General features: G+C 38.8%; 1 protein-coding gene across 4 annotated transcripts in view; it reads right to left on the bottom strand.

The window, feature by feature from the left end:
* The window catches only part of TMTC2 (transmembrane O-mannosyltransferase targeting cadherins 2), a 251985-nt gene that overhangs the window by 173770 nt on the left and 59096 nt on the right, over nt 1-19119 (bottom strand). Inside the window, exon 1 of one of the 4 annotated variants that reach the window (XM_035551771.2) lies at nt 1143-1223. The exons of the other annotated variants lie outside the window; for them this stretch is intronic. The gene's annotated coding sequence lies outside the window, so the exon portion shown is untranslated. Of the gene's footprint in view, nt 1-1142; nt 1224-19119 lie in introns of those variants that run through there. 4 annotated transcript variants of the gene reach the window in all.

The raw sequence follows: 19119 nt of genomic DNA on the forward strand, positions 1-19119 counted from the left end.
TGGCAATTAGACTAATACTAGAACACTGCAGCTAGAATACTCTCCCCAATACTACATTACTTGATTGCTTTTCACTGTCATTCCATATGCAATTCAAAAAATGTGAAATACTTGAAAATTGAAGATATTCAAACCCCAGAAGCTAGCTGTTCACTGATAAGGTTTTTATGTTTTTAAGCTAAAAGCTTTACAATGTCATTTAAAAAATTCATAGTCGAAAAACTCCTTTGGAGTCCCTGCATTTCAATGTAAATGTTGTATTTTAATTAAAGTTGATTGAGTCATTCTACTAGCTTGACAAGTAGCAATAGTACCAGGCATCTGCCCCAGGCTTTTTGCTAGGCCTGCCCTGAAGAGTCAAGTTAAAAAGCTTCAGACCCTTCTACTGAGGCAGTTTATTCTCAGTTAATGCTTACTTCACCCTCACTCCCCTTTTAAAAATATCAGCAACATGGAATAAAGCAGCCAGCAACCAGAGAGGATAAATAAAACCCTTATGTGTTATGTAGAGAGAAAGAGCAATATGGGCAATGCTTTACCACACAATAGTACAGCATTCCTTCTTCTTGTTCCCTTTGTTAAGTTTTCAGACTTTCAGGATTCTTAAAAGAAAGAATGAAACCCTAGTACAAAAAAAAATGGCTATAATAACTGCAACAAAATATGAAAATTACCTTGGTTCTTTCAAATATCTAATCACAATTATGTGCCTAGGGACAGACTTGCTCACTTTGAGTCAGATTTTATTAATTAACGTTTTGTGATGAACTGTACAACTATTTAATTTGTTGCCGGTTCACTGCTTAAATAATGTGAGCTGTGCATTTTGTTAAAGAGATGGGTAATAAGGTTAACATCAGCTGATTGCTGCAACTCTGGGTCACATTGAACCATCTGGAAAAGAAGGAAATTATGCCTTCCCATCTCTAAGACCAACAGAAGCCTCCCAGCTTGCAGGAGGTTTTGGAGCTGTCTTTGCCAAATGCCTCGTCTCTGCTGCCTGCTGAACCACAGCTGAGAGGACCAAGGGATGCAGCTCGAGCCAGGCTGTTGTGGCACAACTGAGCTGGCCACGGTTTTGACTCCTACCAAAATCATTAAAATACATGCACAAATTCTTTAGCTTTCAAGAACTTCCTGACCTGTAATTACTTGTCTATAGAAGAGCAACAAAAATTTGCCATAAGGATGAAGATTACCAAGACCGCAAGGAGCTCGAATACTATCGTGATGTGGCTACACCAACGCTGTTGAGAAAGCACACAGTTGCAAGCATAAGTAGTAAAATAAAAGCAGGGCAAGTTCTACCCTGCTTGACAAATGAAAATAATTATTTAAAAAGTCCTACCTCCTCCCTTTTTCCTTCATATATTTTCTTTGGAAGACATCAGTTTGATGGAATGGAGAGGGATTACATCACTAGTGGGAAGTATACGAGTAATATCGCTACGGCACTATACATTTTTCTCCGGCTGAAAAGAAAAATAGCAGCTCGGTTTATGGGCCTCCACTTCAGCTCTAAGCTGAAGGCACTCATCACTGCACAGCATCCAATTTGGGAATGTTCTTTCTTCTATTGTGGGTTGAGGGGAATAAAATTCTACTTGTTGCCTAAGCAAACATAATAGTACTGAAAGAAAAATATTAGCTGTTAGTATTTTCACTGAACAACCTTTCAGGGCATAAAAACTGAAACAATATTTAAAAGAGTTTTTAAGATTTATGTGGATGTGTATATCTGGATCTTGCTTCACTGAAGGAAATGGGATTTTGACAATGAATTAGCTACAAAGATCTGGATTTATCTGAATAGCCTAGCGGTATGAAAAATGAAAGATCAGCAGTGAGGCAGTTAGCTTTGCAAACAATTAAGTCTCATGCCAAATTCTCCTTTCAAAGACTCCTTGTATCCTCCTTGCACATGAAGTAGGCTATAGGATTTAAAAACATCATATATAACATGAGAGTTGCTGCTCTATGCTCACCATTATGACCAATACAATAAAAAAAATCAGTTATATATTACCTAAGAATTCTTTTAAATTCTGTTTTACTTGGTAAAAAATGGGAAGTGTTATTACAGAGCAGGAATGCCTAATACCTCCCAGAATTAAGCCCCAATGCATCCAATAATTGTTTATTCATACATATCCACCTTATTTATAAATACTGAACTGTAATACCAAAGTGTCATCGCTAACCATGTCAGCTTTATTGTTAGGAAAACAAATCTCATTTGCCATTTTCCATGCCAACCACCTGAAATGTTCATGTTTCACCACTTTACTTGAAATAACTTGAAGTCTGCAAGCATCAAGACACTGACATTCTAATAGAAACCCAAGTGAGATGTCACATGAAAAATATTTCGAAGCATGAAACAAGATGTCTGCATTTTTCATGATGTTTAAAGATTCTGTAGGTGAAAAGCAGCAGGCGGAAGAATGCAAAAGCTTCCCAGTCAAAATTAAATGTACTGAAAGCAATGCAGAGTGGATGCAGATAACAACCTAATGATCTGCATTTGTAAGCAGAAGCTATGAGTACCAGTTCCCTCAATTTCACACAATTTTTTGAGCTAATCAGCTTGAATTATGCCTGTAACTCTTCAGAACGTTCTTACTTTGTTTTCCTAAACTTTCTTCTGAAGTTTACTCCCTTCCTCTCTATTCACACTATGAAACAAGTTGCAGTTCAGTACTTCAGAAAAAGCAGAGCACACATTGCTGTTCAATTCCTTCCTAGATTAATTCTAAAGGACTTTTACCCAAATGGTTTTACACAAAAGCAAATGTCTCCAGTTCTTAGAAGCCTGACATAAAAGTCTAACACATCATTCCATGGAAGCAGCATCCAGGGAAAAAGGCATCTATTCACACGACAAACATGCACTTATGCATTGGTTCACAACACAACCCATGCAGGGTGTTGTGAGGCTGTTCTGCCAAAGGCAAATCAGACCCTATGAAAGGGAAGGCCTATTTTATAAGGCTGGTACTGAGAATCTGTTTCTTATAACACATTTTCCAAAGCATAACAGAGCCCCTCTGTCCCTCCCACATTTCTGGACTACACACCAGTACATCAGTGAAAGGTCACAGATCTGTGAATCAGCTGTGTTAGATACAAGGCGGAAGCAAGGCTGTGTAGCCGGCATACGAAACATTTGGACCACAGCAGGAGAGCATACAGCAAGGGCCAAAAGAGTAAGCTTATGCTGAGCACATAAGACATAACAGGTCTGTAAAAGTAATGACTTCCAGCCTTCAAGAAATACTCTGTGGCATTCCAAATCAATATAGCAGCAGCCCTTTTCCTGCCCTGACCTATAAGATGTCATCCTCTAACAAATGACCCATAGGAGTATATGTTTTTTTTTGTTGTTTTTGTTTTTGTTTTTTTTAAAGCAAGAATGCCAAATCTTTCTTTGGCTGGAAAGATGGGATGATTTGGGTGTGGATAAGCATATCCTATGAAGAACTTTCAGCTAAAACAAAAGTACGGAGCCAATTTTATAGGGACAGCAAGTGAACAAGATCAGACAAAAGCTTTGCAGAAAGCATCCATATTGTGCCAGCTTTTAACAGCTGAACAAATGAAGCATCATAACATCCCTCCAGACACCCCACCCCCCAAGACGTTAAGCCAAAACCATCACTTATTTGGTGCCATATATGCCCGATTATCTTCCTTCAGCAAGGACTGCCCGTTGGGAAGACCTGTTACCTTTCCTTGCTACCATGAAGCCACAAAAGGTGAGGGAGGGAAAAGAGCAGGAACCATAAACAAAGTCATAAGGAAAAAAGCAAGGGAAATGGATCTGTTTGAAATGACAAAGGAAGCACAAGAGTTATAATTGCTTTATAACACCAATGCTGACACCCCACATTCACATTTTCCACACATGTGTACCTGAACAACCCCCTCAAGGCACCAGCTCTCCTACCAGGTCAGCCCCTTCTGACTGTCCTCTGCAGGATGAAGATGGTCGTCCGGTATCTCCAAATACTAAGGAATAGCACCACACTTCAGGAAAAAAAGGGAACAATTTTGTTTGAATCACAGAATGGTTGAGATTGAAAAGGACCTCTGGAAGTCATCTGGTCCGACCTTCCTGCCCAAGCAGAGCCACCTACAGCAGGATCCTCAAGACCACATCCAGGCAGCTTTTGAAGCTGTCCAAGGAGGGAGCCTCCACAACTTCTGTGGGCAGCCTGTGCCAGTGCTCCAGTATCCACACAGTAAAGACGTGCTTCTTGGTGTTCAGAAGGAGCCTTCTGTTTTTCAGTTTGTGCCCACTGGCTCTTGTCCTGTACTGGCACTGGGCGCCAGTGAAGAGTCCGGCTTCATCCTCTTTACACCCTCCCTTCAGGTCTGTCCCTACAGACATTGATAAATTCTACCCTGAGCCTCCTCTTGTCCAGGCTGAACAGTCCCAGACTCTCTCATGAGTGGCACTTAGTCCTTTGATCATATTAGTGGCCCTATGTCAGACTCTCCAGTAAGTCAAGGTCTCTCTTGTACTGAGGGGCCCAGCACTGGACACAGCAAGAACTCCATGAGGTTCTTGTGAGGCCACCTCCCCAGTTTGTCAAGGTCTCTCTCTGGATGGCAGCACAGCCCTCTGGTGAACCAGCCACACTCCCCAGTTTCGTGTTGTCTCTGAATTTACTGAGGGTGCACTCTGCCTCATCACTGAGGTCATTAATGAAGGTGTTAAACAGGGCTGGACCCAGTACTGACCCCTAGGGTACTCCACTCATTACTGATCTCCACCTCGTCTTTGCATCACCACCCTCTGGGCCCAGCCGCTCAGCCAGTTTTCAGTCCATCTCACTGTCTGCTCATCCAGCTCAAACTTCAACAACTTCTCTGTGAGGACCTAACGGGGGACAGGGTTTACACAAGTTTATTCCTTTGCCTATTTTGACAAATCTCTTCCGTGCAGGGACTCTCCTTTGTGATCATGTCAGATGCTGCCCATCAAGACCCACCACTTCTATTTTTCTCCTTAATTAGTGTAAAGGTTGGATGTTTTCAGCTACCTCACCTGGAAGGAGGCAAGGGAGGGTGACAAGGAACCATTTCAAGCTTTAAGCTAGTTTTTATGTGAAAGACCAACTATGATATCTCTGCCCATCTCAATACTCCAACAGCAGGTCAAGATGAAAGGCAGCAGCACTCATTATCATTCAAAGCAGTCTGCTATGAATTACTTAGTTACCTCCAATACACAGTCTTACCTACGTATTTCCCAAAGGAACAGTCTCTACAGAGGATTAAGCAAATGAAACCAAAACCCAAGGTCTTCAGCTTTCCATCAGTCTTCTGGACACTGGAATTTGTTATCACACTATTTTCCCCCCATGTTATTTAGGGAGGAATCCACCACAAAATACTTAGTATAAAAACAGAGGAAATAGGATTGTAAAGTAGTTTTTTTAATAAAAACAAGCTTTGAGTGATCCAGACGTTTGCATTTCCATGTATACCCATGTATATTTAGTGTAACTATGCACTTAACTACTGAAACACAAGAATATACTCAAGTATACCAATGCATGATCTTGTTGCAGCTTATCTTCCTTTCATTCACATTACTTTTACTTTCAAAAGATTATAATCAAAATCAGTTGAGAAAATCAAGTAATGATTGTAATGTAATGCACGCATCATGCTTTAAACTACCTATGCCTGAACCAGACTAATACAAATGTCTAAATATTAAACCACCAAGGCGTTTGAATATGGCAACATTTAGTCTATGCATGCACACAAACCTTGTGATAGCAGACCCCTTACCCATGAGCTCTGAAGTACCAACATGGCAGATGCCAAGGTAAATTCTTTTTAAACATACGGTTTACATCAAATTAGAATAGACCGAATACAGAATTTTGATACTTTTAAATTAAAAGTGGCATTGGCAACACCCTGAAATGTTTTGGATAAAGGTAAAACCAGCTTTGTTTTTCTACACACCAGCTATGGAACTTACTACAACTATATTTGCTGCTGAATAAAAGGCTTTAAAATATATATGTAACAGCTAAAACAAGCTTACTTAGCTCTCACTTTTGAGAGAATCAGAAGGAAGTGTGAAATGGGGGCAATAAACCCACAATAAAAAGTTGGAACTATGTTAATTGTTGAAGGAAGTGAAAAGCAGAAAAGATAAACTGGAAGCCAAAAGGGTGATAAGCATACAAGAGAAATACTACATAAAAGAAACACTGTAATAACACCAAATTAAAAAATAAACTGTTACTTTTTTTTTAACGTTGAATTAATTACAGTATGTGAGAAGAAGGACGCTCTTTTATTCAGTAAGAATTTCTTTACTGTAAATTATCTTCAGGGAGAAATTTTAGCCTTGTTTCAAGTAACCAAATTATATAATTTACAAAAAAAGGTAACTGAAAAAAACTTAACCTCTGTAGATATAATTTCACTTGCCTCGCTAGTGAGCACCACAATAAAAGGACACCAGTGCTACTCATTGACCGGAAGACATCTAAGCTGTATCATTCATTACCACGCAGCATCAACTTGAACTATGTTTTTTCTGCTTACCCTCTTTTATTGTGGGGTAAGATGTAGCATAATTAAAAATGAAAAATAACTGGATGTTGAGAACCACAAGGTTGAATCTAGGTGGAGATATAAAGCATTCTGATGAGCATTAGAAGGATGAAAAGAAGTACGACTCTTACAAGTGAAAAATTGCCTCTCTGAGCTGTCAGAACTCGGGGAGAGTTACGAAAACAGAAGATAAGGAAGAACTGCTGAATGTAAGCTACACGTCCGGCATCAGAGACTGTTGAAAAAGAAAATAAAAGAAAGCAGAAACCCAACAACCCACAACAACAACAACAAAAACACCACAGAGTGAGTAGTTAAGTCCAGCCATGGCCTGAAAGCTGGCCAAACAGGTAGGAAGCAAGGAGTTGCTGGGACTAAATGGCCAACTCTCGGCACAGAAAGAAGTTAACAGTGATGTACCCTGGGGAGCTGTGCTGTGGCGTGCACTATTCCATGGATTTATTAATGACCTAGAGGAGATGGAAAAAAAAAGCTGATGGCAGGAAATTATGTAGGTTAGTCAAGATGAAACAGCATTGCAAGAAGTTCCCAAGCAGCCTAGTGAAACTAAGTTTGAGGTAAATCTTCCTGTATATTTAAACAGACCACATGTACCTTCCCGAAGAAACTGCTCGTACATCCCTAGGCTTACAGTTTTTCCCTCAGAAAAATATGCTCACTACCATTTCTGGTGCAAGGAAGACTCAGCCTTCACGTTTTAGTTTGTGTAAAGTGGGAATAAGTGGTTACGTTTATGAAAATACATAAAAATTCAAGTCAACAAAAGGAGAGTCAGATTTTCTGATACTTTCAAAAAGAGCTAAATGCAATAAAAGATTAAACTAGAAAAATAAATGTAGAATAGCACTACTTGGTAAATAGAAGTTTTGCTTATATCTTGACAGATTCAACCTTAGTGATTTCTTCCAAGGCAACAGTGATTTTTCCACTGCCTTTCACTGTTTTTGAAATAAGCTCAAGAGCTCAATGCTGACATGTACAGAATGAAATTGAAAGAAAATTCCATTTAAAACTCCATTTAAATTCCCATTTAAAACATGGCTGCTAGAACAAATATATGAACAGTATGAAAGGCTCGGAATAAACTCTCTATGCTCATTGCAAGATCTTTAAAAAGATCCAGAAAGTATCTGTGCTGTTCCTTGTATTAATTAATTATTTGAAAAGCAAGTGCAAGGGGAAAAAGAGAATAGCAGTGAAAATTAAATGACAAAGTTTGCTGTTGTTAATCCAATAGCAAAAATTAATGCCAACTTTGTAAAGCTGTAGAAAACCCTCGGGATGTTTTGCAACCAGGCAATGAATTACATTACCAAATTCAGTATTAGTAAATCCTGATATATAGTCAAGCAGAAATGTCCTGAGTGTACCTACATTCATAGTAATGGACTTTGACCTAGCTATTGCCTACAAGGAAAAAAATATCAGAAATTATAAAGCATTCTTAAACCTGCATTTTAATGGTCAATTATTTTAATGCTCAAGTAGAAGACAAGGAATTTTGTCCCAAAATAATCATTACGTCATGGTATATACTTACAGGGGCACCCAGTTGTTTTGCTTTTTTTTTTTAAGCCTCACATTATGTTAAGTGCTACAATATGAAAATTATTGTCAATATGGAAAATGTTTAAAAGTCATATGTGGATGATAATTATCACCCCAGAACCACTCTTTATCTTGAAATACTTACACAAAATTTTAACACAGCTATATAAAAAGCATCTCAAACAATGGCTTGAAAACACAGACACTGTAGCAAAAGATGCACATGCAGAATTTGAAAGAAAAGGTTCTCTTACACCTCGAGTTTGACTTTTCTTTGCCTTGCATCATGCAGTCATTTATAGCAACGGCAGAAGCATCAGCAGAGAAGCTTACAGAGAAAATCTAAAATACTGCCAAATTAGAGTGTAGTGGTTTATACCTACTCTGCAATAGCCTGAATAGCTGCAGAGTAATTGAGCATTAAGACCTGATTTACTGTGAGAAAAAGGGGATGGAAAATGCCCAATTATTTAATGACCTTTTCCAACCCCACAGAAATACATAAATAAATAAAACATTCAGAATACAGCAAGAATAATGAAACAATGTTCTTAAACAACACAAGTCGGGGAAGAGAGCTTTCTAACTTAGAAAAAAAAGGCTTTTTCATAGTAGAAGCAAGCAAATAGATTAGGTAGAATTAACTCTTGCAGGGTATTCAAATAGTTTAGTAAGACTATAAAATATCAGCAATATAGGCAATAACAAAATCCACAGTTGCAGTAACTATATAAAATTGCAAATGCTATCAGTATTCAAGTTCCAGTTGTTTTGATCAACCTATAGGTAGACTAACTTTACATTTAGCTCATAAAAACAGATTTTCACAACAGTCTGTACATAGTTTTGGTCACTTTCAAGGACAAAATATTTAAGTATATTTTATGTATAAGAAGATCATAAGATTTTGAAGTAAACATGCTAGTCACGCTATCAAATGGTATCAGCATACTAGTTGTGAAATCAGAATTGTAAACAATTTTATAAAAAAAATTAGGTACTAGAAAAGAAAACGAAATTCAGAGGCATATTTTCTAAGCAGAGAGGAGTTTAACTCTGCTCTTTTTTTAAGAGAATAAAGATGAAGCTGTTTGGAAGCAAAGATACATTCAGGAAAATATCCATAAACCAGAGAGTGACGAAGGGGTGAAAAGCTCCATGCTGGTTTAGGAAGAGAAAAGTAGTGCTGTGATTGAAAACACCTGAAGAGACCCTATGTGTCATAACATTTTTCTGTATCAGTTTTTCCTCTTCTTCACTTAATAATAAGGTATCTGATAACTTTATCTATAACTACAGTCCCAGACAAGCTACATGGCAAAAACATCAGCCAAATCCCTTTTAAAACAAAACAAACAAACAAACAAAAAGCAATCAGAACGTTTCCTGTTTAAGAGCAGTTTAAGGCTGCAATAGGATCACAGAAAGCTCAGCAGTAATCACTCACAGCGAAAGATCCTTGAAACAAAATGTGCACGCACACATAAAATCCACATTCCTAAATTACAAGCCACACATACATGCCCTAAGAAGTTTTTGGTCCTATAATTTTTCTTCTATATAGCAATTTTTGCAACTGATGAACAAACGGGATGAATCGAGGCCAGGAGATGTTCTTTTCCCTCCCATCGGCAATCTACTTATTATAGCAATTCTCTAAATATTCCAAAAGACCAACAAACTTTAAACACAGTAATAATTCCCCTTAGCTTACTACATTCTAAATTGCTATTTGCAATTTCAAAAAGATTCACAAAGAACGTAAGTTTTCCATCTTAGCTGAGTAGATCTTTTTGCATTGAGTAAGCATTCCAAATAATAAGGCCCACAGCTCCCAATTAAAAAGGGACTGCGCATAGTTCTCTTTGCTCACCAGCTTCACTCACAAAAGCTCTGAGGTCACACTAACAAAAATTTCTGGAAGTGAAGTTTGTAACCCTTTTCAAGTTTTTGCAGACTATTGCCTTGACCAAGTAAATTTTACACACCTGTAAATATGAATATAAAACTCAGTTTGAGCTGGTTTTAAGCTTAGGTACTTGTGGAGCAATTCATTTGATCAACACCCAGTCCAATCTTCAAGATAACTATTTTTTGTACTTTCCCTAATTGAAACATAGTTTGGATTTTATAAAGTGTTCTTGAATTCTAACAGACTAAATAAGTCAACACTGTCATATCATTACTAATGCTGGCCATGTACAATACAACAAAAAAGAGCACAAAGCATCTATATTTTCTGAAGAACACCATCATCCACCTTCCTCAAATTATTATGAAATCACAACATGATGAAAAAGCCATAAAACTATATGGAAAAGTTGTAGTTGATACGATTTCCAAGCCATCCCAGCTATTTCAGGATGCACTTATCATAGAATCACAGAATCATTAAGGTTGGAAAAGACCTCTGAGATCATCTGGTCCAACCATCACCCTACTACCGATGTCACCCACTAAACCATACCCCTGAGCACCACATCCAACCTCTCCTTGAACACCCCCGGGGCAGTGACTTCACCACTTCCCTGGGCAACCCGTCCCAATGTCTGACTGCTGTTTCCAAGAGAAATGTCTCCTCATTTCCAGCCTGAACCTCCCCTGGTGCAACTTGAGGCCATTCCCTCTAGTCCTATCACTAGTTACTTGTGAGAAGAGGCCGACCCCCAGCTCCCCACAACTTCCTTTCAGGTAGTTGTAGAGAGCAATAAGGTTGCCCCTGAGCCTCCTCTTCTCCAGACTAAACAAGCCCAGCTCCCTCAGCCGCTCCTCGTAAGACTTGTTCTCCAGACCCCTCACCAGCTTCGTTGCCCTTCTCTAGACACACTCGAGCACCTCCATGTCCTTCTTGTAGTGAGGGGCCCAAAACTGAACACAGTACTCGAGGTGCAGCCTCACCAGAGCTGAGTACAGGGGGACAGTCACCTCCCTTGTCCTGCTGGCTACTTATCTTACTGAGATAAACATGGACAAGCCAGTTTTCTACTAAAGTATTACTGTTAGGAAATATATTTATGGGATTGTCTAATGGATACTTGTAACATAACAACTTTATAGTGATTACTGAGAAACAAAAAATTCTATTGGCAAGACTTACAGTTTTAACCAAGCCCTTAGTGAACAAAGAATACAAACAGATCGTTCAAGGGTAATTTACACATTGTTTTGGCTCCATTCATCTAGCTGCTGCAAAATATTCAAGTTACTCTGTGAAGCCCTGACATCAAATGCCTGTTAGTTCTGTACTACTTTTAGGAGGAATGCAAAGGCAGCCCAGCAGACAAAAAGTCTTGTGCTATTTGAGTCTCCAATATAATAGCCTTTTATCTAGCTCCCTCAGTGTGTTTTGAATCAACAGCTATGCTGAAAAGAATTACAACAGAATTTGACTACACACATGCAGGACACCAGTTTACTCCTTTATTAATGTGCTATCCAACTAGTCAGAGTGCACCCCAATGCTACAGTATTTGAGCACTTGGTATCTTAACCCCATGGCTTAATACCTGCATTATACATCTCGCATGGTAAATGCTCAAAGTGCAGGCAGCGAGGGCAACTGGGAAAACGCATTGCATCAGTCTGCTTGGGACCACCAATGAGGCCCTTGGACAAGATGCTGCTTTCAGGAGAACACCGCTGAAAACAGCGCTCTAATTAGCATCAGACAGGCACAAGCTTGAGCAAAAAGACAAGGGTCAGCAGACTGAGAGCAGGTCAAGCTACCAAAACTCTCCGGGACAATACACAAGCTACATGGCAGTGAAGCTTCTCATCTGCATAGACAATAAGCCACGCTAAAATCTCTAAGCCCTTCTCCTCCCTCTCACTGCTTCCTCCTTCCAATGGGGGAGAACAAAATTAAATGTCTCTGTTGTCAGTGTGACATGACCACTAATTAGCAGCTACAATTTTCTGAATAAAAACAAATAAATAGAGGCCAAGTCCACATCACTTGCAGCCGAAAATGTTTATATTGTATATAAGGACCCAATTAGTAGAGTATTAAGACAACACAAATATTCCCTCAATAGATTTCACACTTCCCAGCATACAGAGGATGGAAAATATACTGAAACATTTCTGGAAGAGAATCAGCTGTACCTATTCAACCACACTGATTTATTTTATTATGAGGGATTGATGCTTTAAAAAAAAAAAAAAAAAAAAAAAAAAGTTAAAGACCAGAAGGTTTGTTTCTCAAAAACAAAATTACTATTGATTGCTGCTCCAGAGTATATGCTCCACATCCCTGAAGGGATTCTCCACTGAGATTACAAACACCAAACTTTAGATGTCTACCTTTGAGAAGCAGGCACTCAGCTGATCGTTCTGGACATCAATTTTAAGTGAGTCGTGCCCAGAGTGCTATTTTCCTCCACTGGCTTTGAAGGCAACCCAGAGCACTAGCTTAGATGTCAAATATACATCAACGTATATATTTGACCTCTCTTGTTGGTGGATTTCTTTATCCTTTTCAAATTTAGTCCAACAGTGGGATAAACACAAAGTCTCTTTTTGCTAAGCCATTACAATCAGAGCATTGTGTAAACTTCACATCTCCCTCAAACTTTGATGAGACATTTGTCCTTCAAAAAGGTCAAATTTCCCAATGGATGAAAAAAAAAAAAAAAAGAAAAAAAGGGGGAGGGGGGAGGGAAAAGGAAAAAAAAAAAAAACAGGTTGCTCTCAAATTTACCTGCAGCTGCTTCATTCAGGAACAAGCTGTCAGCAGTCAGCAAGACCATAGCTTCTCATAGCTTCCCTGGCATCAAGTCAAACTACTTTAAGCCCAAAGGGCCAAACCTCAGTATAACAGATAGCACAGACAGGAAATAGCAATGGGAAATGAGTGTGTGCTAAGAAGATTTTGAGGGCAAAAAACAGGCTTACATGTAAGGGACGACAAAAAGCAGTGGGAAACCAAGGGGAGAGCTGGATCAGTGAAGTGCAGAGAAACACAGGGCAGAAAAAATGCAGGTGGAAGGAAAACCAAATGGCATATGAAAAGGTTTACAATTTCCTGTCATATTTAGTGATTCATCTCAATTATAAAGTCATATCAGAATAAAAATCATCATCCATGTGTTAACTGGAGAAATAAAAGGCTTCCCAGGAACCAAGTCTTCCTCCTAATTGGGTCAGGAGCCTTGCTGAAATGCAATGACAGAACAGCAAGCAATCAAGTAATTATTTTCTTTAATGATCTATACATTGCATTACTACCCTGCAAGCCACATATTTATAAGCAAAAGAGAAATCATGATTTTAGGTTGAAAGAAATAAAAAGGATTTATTTTTTTAATATACATCTTTATTTCAATACGCTTCCACATTTGTGGAGGCCTCAGGAAGCATCATTCTGTACGTTTTTTCAAAGTATCAAGCTGACTAAATGAGGAGACTCCTGAAAATATAATGAGAGCTGGGAAGCGTAAACAGGCAGCCACTGTTCAAAAGACAGCAGAAGGGTGCAGATGAACGGAGCCCCAGCTGAGTGACCAAGAGGAATGGTCCAAAACACTGAAATAATTCTAAAACTCTGAATTCACAAGGGGTGGGGGGGAAGGACCAAAACCTTGGGACAATGAAAGAAAGACTTGGTTTTAAGAATCAAAATCTGAAGCCATTGTTCAAGCAAAATGAACATCAAAGAGGAATTTCAGACGCTATAAAGTCAGTATAAAACCAACTCAATATTGTAGGCTTTAGACTAGTAAAAAAACTAAAAATTTAGGGCAACAGATGTTCCAGAAGAATATAGGTCAGAAACAGCAGTTCAGCATGTTAAAATAAATCAGGTCTTTCATATTTCAGTGTTGTTTACAGATAGACGATTTGGAAAGGGAATAACCTTGCCCAACAGAACAATGCAATGGGGCCTCTTCTAAAATAACACCTGTACATTAGCTGTTTATTAACTGGCATATTTCATATATTACTTACATTTAATTTAACTACAACGAATGCTCTAGAGATTCTAACATTTAAATGCAGATCCACATTTCTATTGGTCTGAGTTAAGAATTTAAGAAATGCCTCATACTATGCGCAAGAGTGATTACTAACACAGTGCATCGAATCTTTCAGGAACACTGCTTCCAAGAAGGTCTAAAAAACAACTTACTCTAACAGTACTAGATATGTCTAATATTTGTCATATGCATAATACGTTAAACATGCATTCAGTCCTCATTTCAGTCACAGATAAGAATTAAGAAAAAATAATGTAAAAGTCACTAACGTCAGATTTTGGAACACATTCTTTTCTATTGAAAACAATTTTTTTCAAGCATGCAATTTTTTTTTAATAGCTTCTCCTCGAGAAGCAGTTTTGAATGTAATGGGGCAAAAAGATGTGGTTTTTTTCTATTGCTTATGTGCAACATCATATTATCCATCTGCAAAGGAGGGGGTAGAATTTAAACTTCATCTAATGCCCACCTAATTCCTTTTCTCAAGCTGTCCCATTAAATTCAAAAGTTTTTTTTTTTGAAACTTCATAAGACATTTATGTTAATGAACCTTCAGAATGGAAAGTTAAATAAAATTGAGGGGGGAATAGAGAGAAAATGGAGAAGGTGGCAATTAACTGTAACATCATCTGTGATAAGTAAGCACATTATGTTAAATACTCAAATCAAAAGAAACTAAGGAGCAAATCTAGTAACAGCACTCTGTTTTTAGCAATTCATCATCACCTTTCAAACCAGCAGTTTGGGTATGGCTGAAGAGGCAGACCATAGATTTTAAGTTAACATCAGCAATAAACCTATTAATATAAAGGAAAACATTTTTTTCTTCAGTTTTCTTATAGCTTTTCTTTTCTGTTACTTCATATAGGAAGCCACTGTCTTCATAATGACATGTAATTTAGAAACCTATAAACTCACTCTATTTTTGTTGGTGAATGCAGTCACTTACACCACACCTCCAAATCAAAACAGGGCAGTACATTCAGATTCTGATCTGTAGTCCCATCTTTAGAAGTTTTATGCATTCGGAGAAATTCAAATGCATTATTTTTTTGTTGAGCTAAAGCTTCAGTACAGAGCACTGTATTTAATATACCTTGTAACTCCAAATTTCAGTATTATAGGAAACAGACTTGCACCGAAGAAGGTTTTTTGAGGTAGCATACTCAAAGACCTTAATGCAATTCATTTATTTGAGAGGGATTCATTTAGCACAGGCCTTTCTTCTAGCTAAGGGATTATCCATCTAATCACACTACACCAAATGCTATCCTACTGCTGTCTAAGTTACACACAAAAATCTTCATTTGCAATATTACTGCAGTTTGCAAGGGCACACCTTTGACAAGAGTTCAGAATTTTACTAAACCAGCTTTGAACACCTTGGTTGTCATACACAACCAAGGGCGGTGCCACACCAACTTCTCTAACATCAGCCTGATCCCATAAAGGTCATTCCCCATCGACATCAGTGTAGAAAAGCTCTGAGGCACTAAGCAATAAGTGGCCAAAATTATTCCACACCTGTAGAGTTATAGGATTCCTGCCTTTTTAAGGAATTGCAAAATATGGATGTATTCAACTCCTTTTCCTTCCTTTTTCCCAAACGAGACAGTTTAATCGTGACCTGGCACATCACAACCAGTTGGAATTTGATGCTATTCCCAGCACTGATCAATCAGGACCTAGAAGCTAGATGGATGCATTAAGGCCCAGAAGATTTTAAAGTACAGGCTTCAATTCATGTGGAGCTGGCAGTGGTTTTGTTCCCCCCTATTGTTCAGCGATCCACAGAGAGTTCTTACAGATGCTGAAAGTTATACTGCAGTGAAATCAAACCTTGAAAAGAGTAAAAACAGAATGTGATTGAATGAAGCTGCAATCCAGAGTGAAGACAGACTTTAGCAAGATTCTCTAAAAAGGAAAAACAGGCTTAGTATTTTGTAATGGCATAAAAAAAAACTCCATGCATTTGAGACTCTTCTTCCAAAAGACTTCTTGAACCTAGATAGAAACCTTCTTTGCACATTATTCATAAGAAAGCTAGTTGAACATCAGAACACTGATTCTCCCTCACCTGCCCGTTTGCTGACTGCCAAGATTCTTAGTTCTTTCAAGATATAGCTCTGGTGACAAAACACAACTTATCATTCACTGCAAGGGCAGCGTCTCTTTCAGACAAAATCACATACTGTAATAGGTACTGACACTGTCCTCTACAAAGCTATTTCTTTAGCACATTGACACGATAAGGTAAGGGCAAAAGGGACTCTTAGGCGGCATCTGTATCTTTGACCAGAGTATTTGCTTGATTGTGTTTTTAAGCTATCCTTATGACATCTCCATCAAGGCACCCACATTGCACATTTCAGTGAATTTACAAGCACTACCCAGTAACTACTGAAGTTTTTCCTCCTTCATGCCAAACAGAGTGTGAACTTGGTTCCTACACTGCTGTTGAAACTAAGGGCCTGGGACAGATCAAGGCACAGTCAAGGCAGGTGCTGCATAAGCATTAGGAAGTGTTGCCAATACGCTTCTCTCCTGATCGACGATTACGCGTCGGTTCCAGCGCTGAGCCTCTGCAGAGGACAGGTTGCCAATGCTGTGACAGTGCGCAAGTCTCTCTGATGTGGACAAACATCCCTGAGGGAACAGGATGAATCCCATGAACTCTCTCTCACTTGTGACTCAAGCCAGAATGCACATGTAAGAATAAATAAATAATAATAATTTAACAGGCAGCTGTTCAGCATTAAACAATATAATAACGAGAATATTTTTTTCATTCTTCTCTGCGCTGCTCCAGAAACCAGAGAGAAGCCACACTGAAAGGAATAGAAAGAACTTCCCACTTCTCACACTTTTTAAACTACCCAAACAGCTTCCAGCCAGTGAGCGTACAAGAACCTAACCCACACACCACCAAGAGTCAAAATAAAAAAAAAGCCTACAGCTCAAAGAGAGCACAATCCATTAATATAAAGCAGTAACCATAAAGCCCCCGTACTTCAGAGAGAAAAGATCACAATCCAGTCCCAGAGTCTCAGACAGACAGAGATTTTGTTGTTGTTATTCTCAGCTAATCACTAGGGAAACCAGCAGGCTCTTTGACAGCTGTCAGTATTTTATAGTATTTTATAATTCTGGTATTCTATAGAAAGCATTGCATCCCACTATTTTCACTATTTTATTTCACTGATTTCTATTTCGCTAATTATAATTTCACTATTATATTTCACTAATTATCCCACTATTATCAGTAGTTCCAACAGAGGCACAGTCTGAAACACTTCAGTTGCTCAACACCTTCAGCTGGGTTTAAAGAGAAAATAAATACATGAGCTAAAACTCTTACTGAGGCTTTTGGTAAAGAGAAAAAAAAATACAAAAATTTTAGTTTGAGTCTGAGATGCCAAGGTATAGCAGGGACCACTGCTCAGCATCCTCATGACCAAATAAAAGATTTCCCTTTCTTCCTGCCCTACTTCCTGAGTCCCCCCCTAAGCCCACCTCAGTTTGAACCCTCAATATAACACAATAGGGAACATGACACCCTCCTTCGGCACCATAAATCTCAAGTGGTTATCATAATGCCACCTAGAAAAGCTTCCAAATGCAAGAGACTTTGGGAACCATGCTCACGCTTACTCGAACTCAGGCCTTTCCTCAAACTGGCAGCACAGGGCTCGTACTGGCTATTGCAATGGCGTATCAGTGGAAAATTTTGGTACTATTAATGGACATTTTAATGTGTACATTACAAAGAGAAGGTTTGGTTTTGTTTTTGTTTGTTTTTTTTTTTATCTTCCATAAATTCAAAGCTGGAAACAGGGATCAAGAACTGACATGCTGAAGACCTGTAGACCTGTATTAGAAATAGTGTAGCCAGCAGGACTAGGGAAATGATTGTCCCCCTGTACTCAGCTCTGGTGAGGCCGCACCTCGAGTACCGTGTTCAGTTTTGGGCCCCTCACTACAAGAAGGACATGGAGGTCTGGAAAAGAGGAGGCTCAGGGGCAACCTTATTGCTCTCTACAACTTCCTGAAGGGAGGTTGTGATGAGGAAGGGGTTGTCCTCTTCTCCCAGATAACTAATGATAGGACTCGAGGAAACGGCTTCAAGTTGCACCAGGGGAGATTTAGATTAGATATCAGGAGAAACTTTTTCTCTCAAAGAGTGGTCAGGCACTGGAACAGCCTGCCCAGGGAGGTGGTGGAGTCATCGTCTCTCGTGGTGTTCAAGAAGTGCATGGACAAGGTGCTACGAGATATGATTTAGTAGCTTAGTGGGTAGCATTGCTGATAGGAGGACAGTTGGACTAGATGATCTTGTAGGTCCTTTCCAACCTTGTGTTTCTATGATTCTAATACCTGTAGGGCCATTCTGTAGAACTTTTCTCATACTTCTCACAAGCTCCCTCCTTTCCAACCACTCTTCGAAGATCCATATGCAGCACCAAGATCTGAAGATAACTTACATGGGTCGTTCTGAGAGAAATTTTCTCCCATTTTACTCTTTCATTTTAGCGTAGTGAGACAGTTGATCATTTTCAATTTTCCCTTCTGTAACTGAAGGCATAGGTTCAGTAAACTTGGGCAAACACTACTCTCTCCTTGCTCTCGTAATCAACACAATACCAATGGCTGTGCTACATATAGTTACATTTTACTTTTTATAATTAGAAACACAGTTTCTATGGATTAATCCAACAGATCATACAAATCAGTAAGCATTTACAAAGTTCTGTAGTATGCTAGCAGCGATTTTACTCAGCTCACATTCCCCAGAATACCACATCTAATGGGAGGAAAAAAAAGAGAATATCAGTTGTTCAGTGACATTACCAGCAGCTAAGATGTGGTAGCTATGAAAACAGAATAATAAATATCCAGTAGTAAATCACGAAACAGACATTTAATAAAGCTACAGATCTTTTATTTGCCTGACAAATCTAGTGGCCTTCTATGATGGGGTTACAACATTGGTGGA

This window comes from Cygnus atratus, chromosome 1 (assembly GCF_013377495.2).
Source record: "Cygnus atratus isolate AKBS03 ecotype Queensland, Australia chromosome 1, CAtr_DNAZoo_HiC_assembly, whole genome shotgun sequence".
Taxonomy (NCBI): Eukaryota; Metazoa; Chordata; class Aves; order Anseriformes; family Anatidae; genus Cygnus; species Cygnus atratus.